Genomic DNA, 8,427 nt, shown 5'->3' on the forward strand with positions numbered 1-8,427 from the left:
AACTCCGTTGCCATGCCACTCTTCGTAACGTCATCGGCTCCAGTGGAATGCGTAGCCTGCCTCATTGTTAATGATCTGTGGTAGGTAAACTAACCAGCCGCTTGAATGAGGAAGAAACCGAAAACACTCTCTGAACGCGCACGCGTGTTAATCGTGATTCTCCATATCTTGGAGCGTCCGGCGTCGCTTTATCTCAATGACGCATGCTTGCTTTGCAGCCGGCAGAGCGCAGATGCTGGCGCCGAGAAAAATAAGATTGTATGTAGAGCAACTCAGGCGCGCTGCATAATGCTCCTCATCGCAGCGAGGTCGTTTTGGGTGGTGACAATCATTGTTCTGGCCGGAGAGTCTTATTTTTTACCTATGGAAATGTCTGGTAAGAGCGTGAAAGTGGGAAGTTTATCGCCCCGAAGCCAGTAAATATCTGCATGAAATAACAGTTCTCTTGCTTGGGATGCATTAAACAATGATCAGGACGTAGATGGCAGGAAATGCAGCCGTATTTTGCGATAAAACTTATGGGCTGCCATATTCCACCTGCCAAACAAAATGGGGTTGCTGTTATCTTTCTATAGCACTACGAGTTCTGCTAGGAGCTGCTCCTTTAGCCGGTAGGGAAATTGTGTAAAGATCGCGGAATAACAGCGTCGGCTCGAACGCTCCAGAATGTATCTCGACATACGGGCATAACGCCAAGGTGGTGTCACGAGTATGGCGTTCCCCCGACAACCCTGCCTTTCTCCCTCCTTCGAAGTGTTTTCGTGCAAGGTTTTTCTGTTCCGTAACTTTCTTCGCCGGCAAGATTAGGCGGGATTAAGCCGATTTTGCCACCCGTTGAGAAAGCAGGCCTAGCAAGGTGCAGCAGAAAGTTATTCTTGATTCATATTGCAGCGAAGAAGCACACACACAGAGAGAAGGAACACGCAAAAAAACACGGGCGAACGCTGCACTCACAACTAGTTTACTACGAAAAGATTTCGAGCTTAAAATGGCTCACGCATCTGCGCACTACAGAAAGAAAACCATAACAAACACGTGCCAAGAAATAACATCTTATCATATTGCCGCAAAAAGGTTGAATGCCGAAGCGTACAAAAAAACGGATGCATCACTAATGCAGCAATCTGCTTTTTCCTTTATGTGAAAGACCTCCAGGAGTTCACGTGCCGTTTTATACTTGCTTCTGCCCAGGATTCGAACACTATCGAAACGTGGCGAACATGTCACGCATGACTGGCAGTGCCTAACCAAGTGCACATTCTCTTTGTTCTTTAAATTCCTTTGGTGCTCCCCCAGCCGGTCGTGAATACATCGCCCCGTTTGACCGATGTACAGGCGCCCACAGACTTAACACGAAAGACGGAGTGCGTGGCTTGGACTGCGTCAGCGCCGCGAAGCGATAGCCATCGGGTGCGAGATAATGCTCACGGTATGTTTACGGCGGCTAACGACAGGCGGTGCGCAGCTTCACTGCTTTTTCGCCTGTGGCCGGTCGCCGTGTAGACAGCGCTCTCGAAGGGGGCGTGCCCCCGCATTTTGCTACCGGATGCGGCCTCGCACGCCCGTGAAACGCGTGACAGTTTTCTTATCGCGGGATACCGAAATTGCGCGCTTAGCTGCCGCTGCTCGAGCGCCTTGCGAGTTTGGTCAAAGGCTGCCGATCTAACTAAATAAATGTTGTGAGCGGTGTGGTGCGTTTCCAAGTTCATTCCACAGGAGGTCACAGGTATTCTGTCGTACTAAGGCAGAAACATGCAGCAGTTCATAAAAGGGGTAGTGCAGCCGGTAAGGTTTGATAGAAAATAATCTTGCTGCATAAAATTATCATGGTGTTCCTCATTTCCTTACTCTTCAACACAGCGCGTCGGTTTTCTTTGCCAGAGCAATATATCGGCGTCCCGATTCTACGCCCCTCGGAATTCGCGCAATTTCGGTATCCCGCGATAAGAAAACTGTCACGCGTTTCACGGGCGTGCGAGGCCGCATCCGATAGCAAAATGCGGAGGCACGCCCCCTTCGAGAGCGCTGTCTACACGGCGACCGGCCACAGGCGAAAAAGCAGTGAAAGCGAGCTGCGCACCGCCTGTCGTTAGCCGCCATAAACATACCGTGACCATTATCTCGCACCCGATGGCTATCGCTTCGCGGCGCTGACGGCAGTCCAAGCCACGCGCTCCGTCTTTCGTGTTAAGTCTGTGGGCGCCTGTACACTTTTCCACATGAAAGTGGCAGCTCGTATACAACCTTAGAAGCGCATTGCACGTGAACTCCTGGAGGCCTTTGACATAAAGGAAAAAGCAGATTGCTGCATTAGTGATGCATCCGTTTTTTTGTACGCTTCGGCATTCAACCTTTTTGCGGCAATATGATACGATGTTATTTCTTTGCATGTGTTTGTTATGGTTTTCTTTCTGTCGTGCGCAGATGCGTGAGCCATTTTAAGCTCGAAATCTTTTCGCAGTAAACCAGTTGTGAGTGCAACGTTCGTCCGTGTTTTTTTGCGTGTTCCTTCTCTGTGTGTGTGTGCTTCTTCGCTGCAATCTGAATCAAGAATGTTACCAACTTGCCCAAAAACGTGTTTTACTCAAGCAGAAAGTTAGGTGAGCAGATGAGATTAAAAAGCTTGCGGGGATAGAGTGGTCGCAGCTAGCACAGGACAGTTAATTAGAGCGCTATGGGAGAGGCCTTTACACTGCAGTAAGAATAGTCAGGTTGACTATGGTGGTGAGATTGCTGCAACATCATATGCAGCAGCCAGCTCTTTGGCTAGTGTAAGTGGTGCCATCTGCGGGTGCTTCTTTGAGCCGAACATACCTGGTACATTATACAGTGTGGTATAAGTGGCTCAACGTTCCGAACCGACGTGATATGAGGGACGACGTTCTGGGGAGCTCGAGAGCAATTTGTACACCCTGAGGTTCTTCACAGCACAACGTGCGAGCACCTCGCTTTTTACCTTCCCCGAAACGCGGTCGCCGTACCCGGGATCCAACCCGTGCTTTCAAGCTACGCCGCGGAGCACCTAACCACTGAGCCACCGGAGCGAGGCAGGAGGATGTCTGTAAACAATTTGTTGCAATCAGAAACTGCTTTATTGAGTTATCATTAGAACCTTCTGTTGGAAATGTGCTCATTCGTCACACGCTGATTGTCAAAGTGGATCACTCGACCCACTCGAACGGTTTGAATCCGCCAGCGGCTGCGGTTGCTTCGTCCAGGAGGACAATAATGCAAACGCATACTCTGCCGCATCGATCGTCTATCATTATTCGCACGCCAGTTCAACGTTCAAAACGCGCACTTGAGCTAGAAATGGGCATGGATTAACAAGTCCCATCAGTATGTTATCTTTTAAACAAACTATTATCTGACATCGCTGATTCCAGGAAAGGAGGGCGTGTTCCGGTTTCGTAGCTTTGACTGCATTACCAGAAAAAAAAATTACCGACGATTACGTTACTTCCTAATGCGAAATTTGAGCGCAGCAAAAAGCTGTTTCACCTTTTCGATAGATTGAGGCAAAGAAATCGAGCAACACATGTATGCGCTATCACAGAGTTTTTTTTTTTTTTTTCACACGTATTCCTTTAACAAAGATTCCACTAACAGTTCTTGGCAGTCATGAATGAAGCTTTGTGGTCGGAGAAATAGACTGATATATGTTCGAATTGGTACACCAATGCTTAATTCTCAAAGACGAGATCTATACAAGTGCCTCGCGAGGTTGTCACAGGCGTGGGACGCGTTACGAGCGAGAGGAACGGGATGTTCTCCCGCATAAGTGTTAGGAAATTGCTGTTTGTCTTTATGTCAACATTAAAGTCCCCCACTACTAACATCGGTGTGGATCGATGGACGGTTAATGCGAGTTGCAGGAAGTGCACGACTTCTTTCGTGAGTGCGGTAGGGGCGAAGTAGGCAGCTACTACCAGCAAGCCGTTGGGCAACTTTGCGGCGCACAGTTCGCCAAGTTCCTGTGACGTGCCAAACATTTCGACTGGTATTGCAGAGAGACCTGTGCGCAAGTAGATAGCGACTCCCGCCGCTCTGTTGTGGTCTCTGCGAGCACCACAGCAGTATAGGAAATCTATGATTTCGAGAGGCTCTTCGGGATCCATCCAGGTTTCAGCAAAGCAAAGTACAGAGGAATGGCGCAGAATGTGATCGTGGTGTACGTCCTTGGCATGTGCGGCAAGGGAGCGTACGTTAAGAATGTGGTTGTGAATGATGAATCAAGTGCTGCCAGCGAATGACGCGTCCATTGGCTGTCTGCGTGTGTTAGTGATGTGTGGTTAACATGTTAAGCTTCGCCTGTAAGAGTGGAACGCGACAGCGTCTTGCAACGCTGCCAGGGAGTCCACAGAACGCCATCGCCAATTCGGCTGTACGCCTTGCTGGACGGTAAATTTATTTTTTGAGGAAAGGAAATGTATCTCTCTCGCATATCTGGGTGGACACCTGCACCTCGCCGTAAGGGGAAGGGGGAAGATGGGAGTGAACGAAGACGCCGTATTAGCTAGACGCGCCTTTGTTCATTCCAAACCATTCAGCTGGCATTACGGAGTGGCTAGCGTGCTCGTATCGCACTCCGGAGACCCTGGTTCGATTCCCCAACTCGACCAATTTCGTTCTCGGTTTTATAGATTTATGCGGTCTAACTAGAAAGGTTAATTAGGCTATTTCATATTTATATTATTGCATTTCTATCCATCGTGTTCTGTCATTAACCTGTCAATTGTTGGAACTGTCTAGGATGTTCGACACAACGTATATGAAACGAGCAACGTCTTACTGAGTAAGGGTGGAGCATCTGTTCTCGCTTCGGCGAGCGCGGCTCCGGCCGCTTCTTTTTGAGCAGCGTCCGCTCCGGCGGACGCAGTTGTTGCTGCGACGCGCGTCTTTTCTTTCCTTTTTCTCTTTCCTCTGATCTTTTAACTCTCCTCTATCTGCACGTGGCAGCGGTGGTGGCTTGGCTCGAGCCAGTAGCAGGCCCGTGCAATTTCCTCTTCATCCTTCTCTCAGTCACAACAACAACAACAACAACAACTTACTGAGTGGGGAAGTGCGTGGTGGTGGTGGGAACGCGGCTTCGTACTTATCTGTTTTTTTTTCAGCAGCGTCTCCTTCCGCGGACGCTGTTGTCGCTGCGGCGCGCGTCTTTCTTTTCTTTTCTTCTGACCTCTTCATTCTCCTCTATATTAATTAGGCTAATTGATTAATTAAACAATTAACTAAACTCAGTCCAACTTAGTTGCAGCATCACTATACGATCCCTTTGATTGGTTGCATGGTTACTAGCCAAAGTACAATTGGCCCCATTTGAAATTCGCGCACTGTGACGTCACGAGCATTTCGACCAATTGAAAAGCATGACATTGGGGGCGGAGCTGGTTACGAGGCCGACGCCGACGCCGACGACGACGCGAAACCCAGGAACGGACGCCAAAGAGCTGCGCTCTAATATGGTGGATTCTTATGGCGCAAGGGCAACTGTGGCCAAAGAACGTGAAAAATGAAAAGCACCGTATCACCGGTGGGTACCCGGTGGCACTGGGGATTGAACCCCACACGTCCCACATGCGAGGGGGATGCTTAACAACTTGGCCACCACTGTGATCATCCAAAAAAAAAAAGATGGCAAGGAGTCTAATGGCGTCGTATTATCAGTAGATCAGTAGAGTAGGCGCGTCTGTATATTTCGCTCGCTACAACCATGCTGTCACAATGGAAAGCTTGAGTACAGAAATCGAATATGCCGCCTCGGTGACTCAGTGGTTATGGTGCTCGGCTGCTGACCCGATAGACGCGGGTTGGATCCCAGCCTGCGGCGGTCGAATTTAGATGCAGCCGAAACTCTAGAGGCCAGTGTACTGTGTAATATCAGTGCACGTTAAAGAACCCTAGGTGGTCGAAATTTCCCGAGCCTTTCACTATGGCGTCCTTCGTAGCCTGAGTCGCTTCGGGATGTTAAACCCTTTTACCCTGTTATTGGTCCTCTCAAAAAAGAGGTAAAAAAACATAAAAAAAGAGAGAGGATGTCTGGACCAGCAATGCTTTGCCAGGCTTAACGCCTGTTCAAAATAAATGAAAAATAACTAAATATTCCAAAGAAGAGAAAAAAATTAAGCGAAAAACAGAGCATTAAAAAAACTCCTAAGAAAAGAAAACAAAAGTCTCGTCATAATAAGTTAGACGCAGGCCGATAGCCAAAGCACAGCGTGCAGTCCGCGAAATAAATAGTAGTAATAAAAAAAAAAGAGAAAACCCAAGTCACTGCAAAGTCATTGTCACCGTAACAGTCAAAGAAAGCACTGACCGCCGGCCACAAAATAAAAATCAGTAAAATAAAAACATTATCAAGACAAAAGAAAAAAACCGGAGTCACAGTAACTCAGTCAAGGACACAGTCACAGTCACGCAGTCAAAACAGAGTCGCAGTCACACAGTCAAGGACGTAGTCACAGTCACAGTCACGCCACGACAAAGCCACCTATGCTCAATAAAGGAGCACAGGGCGCTCCGCTGTGCAAAGCTTGGGGAAGAGAGATTAGCGGTAAGAAAGAAATCAGCGTGAATAATTTGGAATTGTACTACTTATGAGGTGAGCCATTTGAAGGAGAAGAGCACAAGCAGAAGGGTTTCGGAGAACGGAGGGGTAAACAGATGGTGTGATGTCCGATGAGCAAAGAGATTTTAAATGAGATACTAAAGAAGCAGTAACGGAACAGTCCCGGAAGTAATGACGGATATTTTCACATAACAATCCACAGGAACAAGTTGAAGATGGAGACAGGCCAAATCTTTTAAAATAGAACGGAAATCTACCATGCCCAGTAAGTAACGTTATTAGAGGATTCCTGGGTAGACGAATAAGGGGAATGTTAAGTGTATCAGGGATCCAGTTGAATAGTTCAGTGCCACCATTATTCTCGCGCCAAAAAATGCTCCATAAAAGAAGTGAAGAATGATGCAAACGGGAACGAACGCAACGACGTGAAAGGGTAGAAATAGGTAAACATCCAAACTGGCCGGCACTACCAGCAGCTTGGTCGGCTAACTCGTTTCCAAAGATTCCAGAATGACCCCGGATATGAAATAAAAGAAATGGGGCTAAAGAAAACAAACGATAGAGATCTTTCTTAATTGCAATAATAGTCGGATTGTAAGAAGTAACTGAAGACAGCGCAGAAAGCAGAGATAGAGAATCAGTGTAAAAATGAACAGGCGTAGAGGGAGGGTTGTGAATAGCATAAACAACAGCAGAATGAAAGGCTACAAGCTCAGCGGCATAGCCGCTAGAGGGTGGTTCTAAAGAGAGACGGTGTACATGGACAATATTTTGTGTTGAGCTAAGAACAACAAATGCTGCACCAGCTAAGCGAGGAGTGAAAGACCCATCAGTGTAAATATGCAGGGCACGTTGACAAGAAAAGAATACAGCTTCTTGAGAACTAAGTTGAACAAAAGAAAATTTAAATTTTAATGAGGGATGGTCTGACCAGGGATCAAATAAAGGTTGAATGTGAGAGGGATCATAAAAAGTATTGCCGTACACTACAGATTGACGTAACGTGAAAAGCATAAACTCTGCGCACAACTGGTCCAGATAGATAGGCAGAGGAAGAACGTTTGCAAGAACATGAAGAGCAGCGGTTCGCGTAGTATGATAGGCACCAGTAAGAGCCAGAAGGGGAATTCGTTGAAGCGATAAAACACGATCTCTTAGCCGAGAAAGGGGGCAATGAAACCACCAAGCTGGGGCGGCATAGGTAATTGTTGGGAGAATAACCTGATGATAAATTTGGCGCATATGAGAAGGAGAAACACGAAAATGGAAATGGAACCATTAAGGAGCTTGGTGGTAGATGCAAGAATTTTCGTTTGCAAATAATTAACATGGGGAATAAAGCTTAAGTAAGAGTCAAAGACAACACCTAATAATTTAATACTCGGTTCACACTTGAGACTGTAAATGTCTAGTCGAATAGTCGGCTTACGCTTGTGTAACGCCGAAGCTCCATTAAAAAACAAAACATAAGAACACTTTTCTGGGTTTAACTGAACGCGGGACGTGATACACCAGTTTTGGATTAAAGTTAAAACATTTGAGCCCAGCGTTGACAACTCGCGGCTAGTTTTGCCAGGGATGAGTACAATGGTGTCATCTGCATATGCCTGAATGTGGATAGGTGAGGGCACAGGAAGGTTTATGAGATCATATAGCAAAATGTTCCAAAGCAGTGGCGAAAGTGGTGAACCCTGCGGACTGCCGAGGGAAGAAGGCACAGAAAGAGTACAAGAAGGAGATTGATAGGTCAAATGGCGGTTATGAAGGAAAGACTCCAGAAGGGAATATAGATTTCGAGGGCAACGATGTTTTCGTAAAAAATGTAAAACCAGAGGGCGCCAAACACTATCAAATGCTCC

The sequence above is a fragment of the Amblyomma mixtum genome, chromosome 4, assembly GCF_055824585.1.
Source record: "Amblyomma mixtum isolate Tamu chromosome 4, ASM5582458v1, whole genome shotgun sequence".
Taxonomy (NCBI): Eukaryota; Metazoa; Arthropoda; class Arachnida; order Ixodida; family Ixodidae; genus Amblyomma; species Amblyomma mixtum.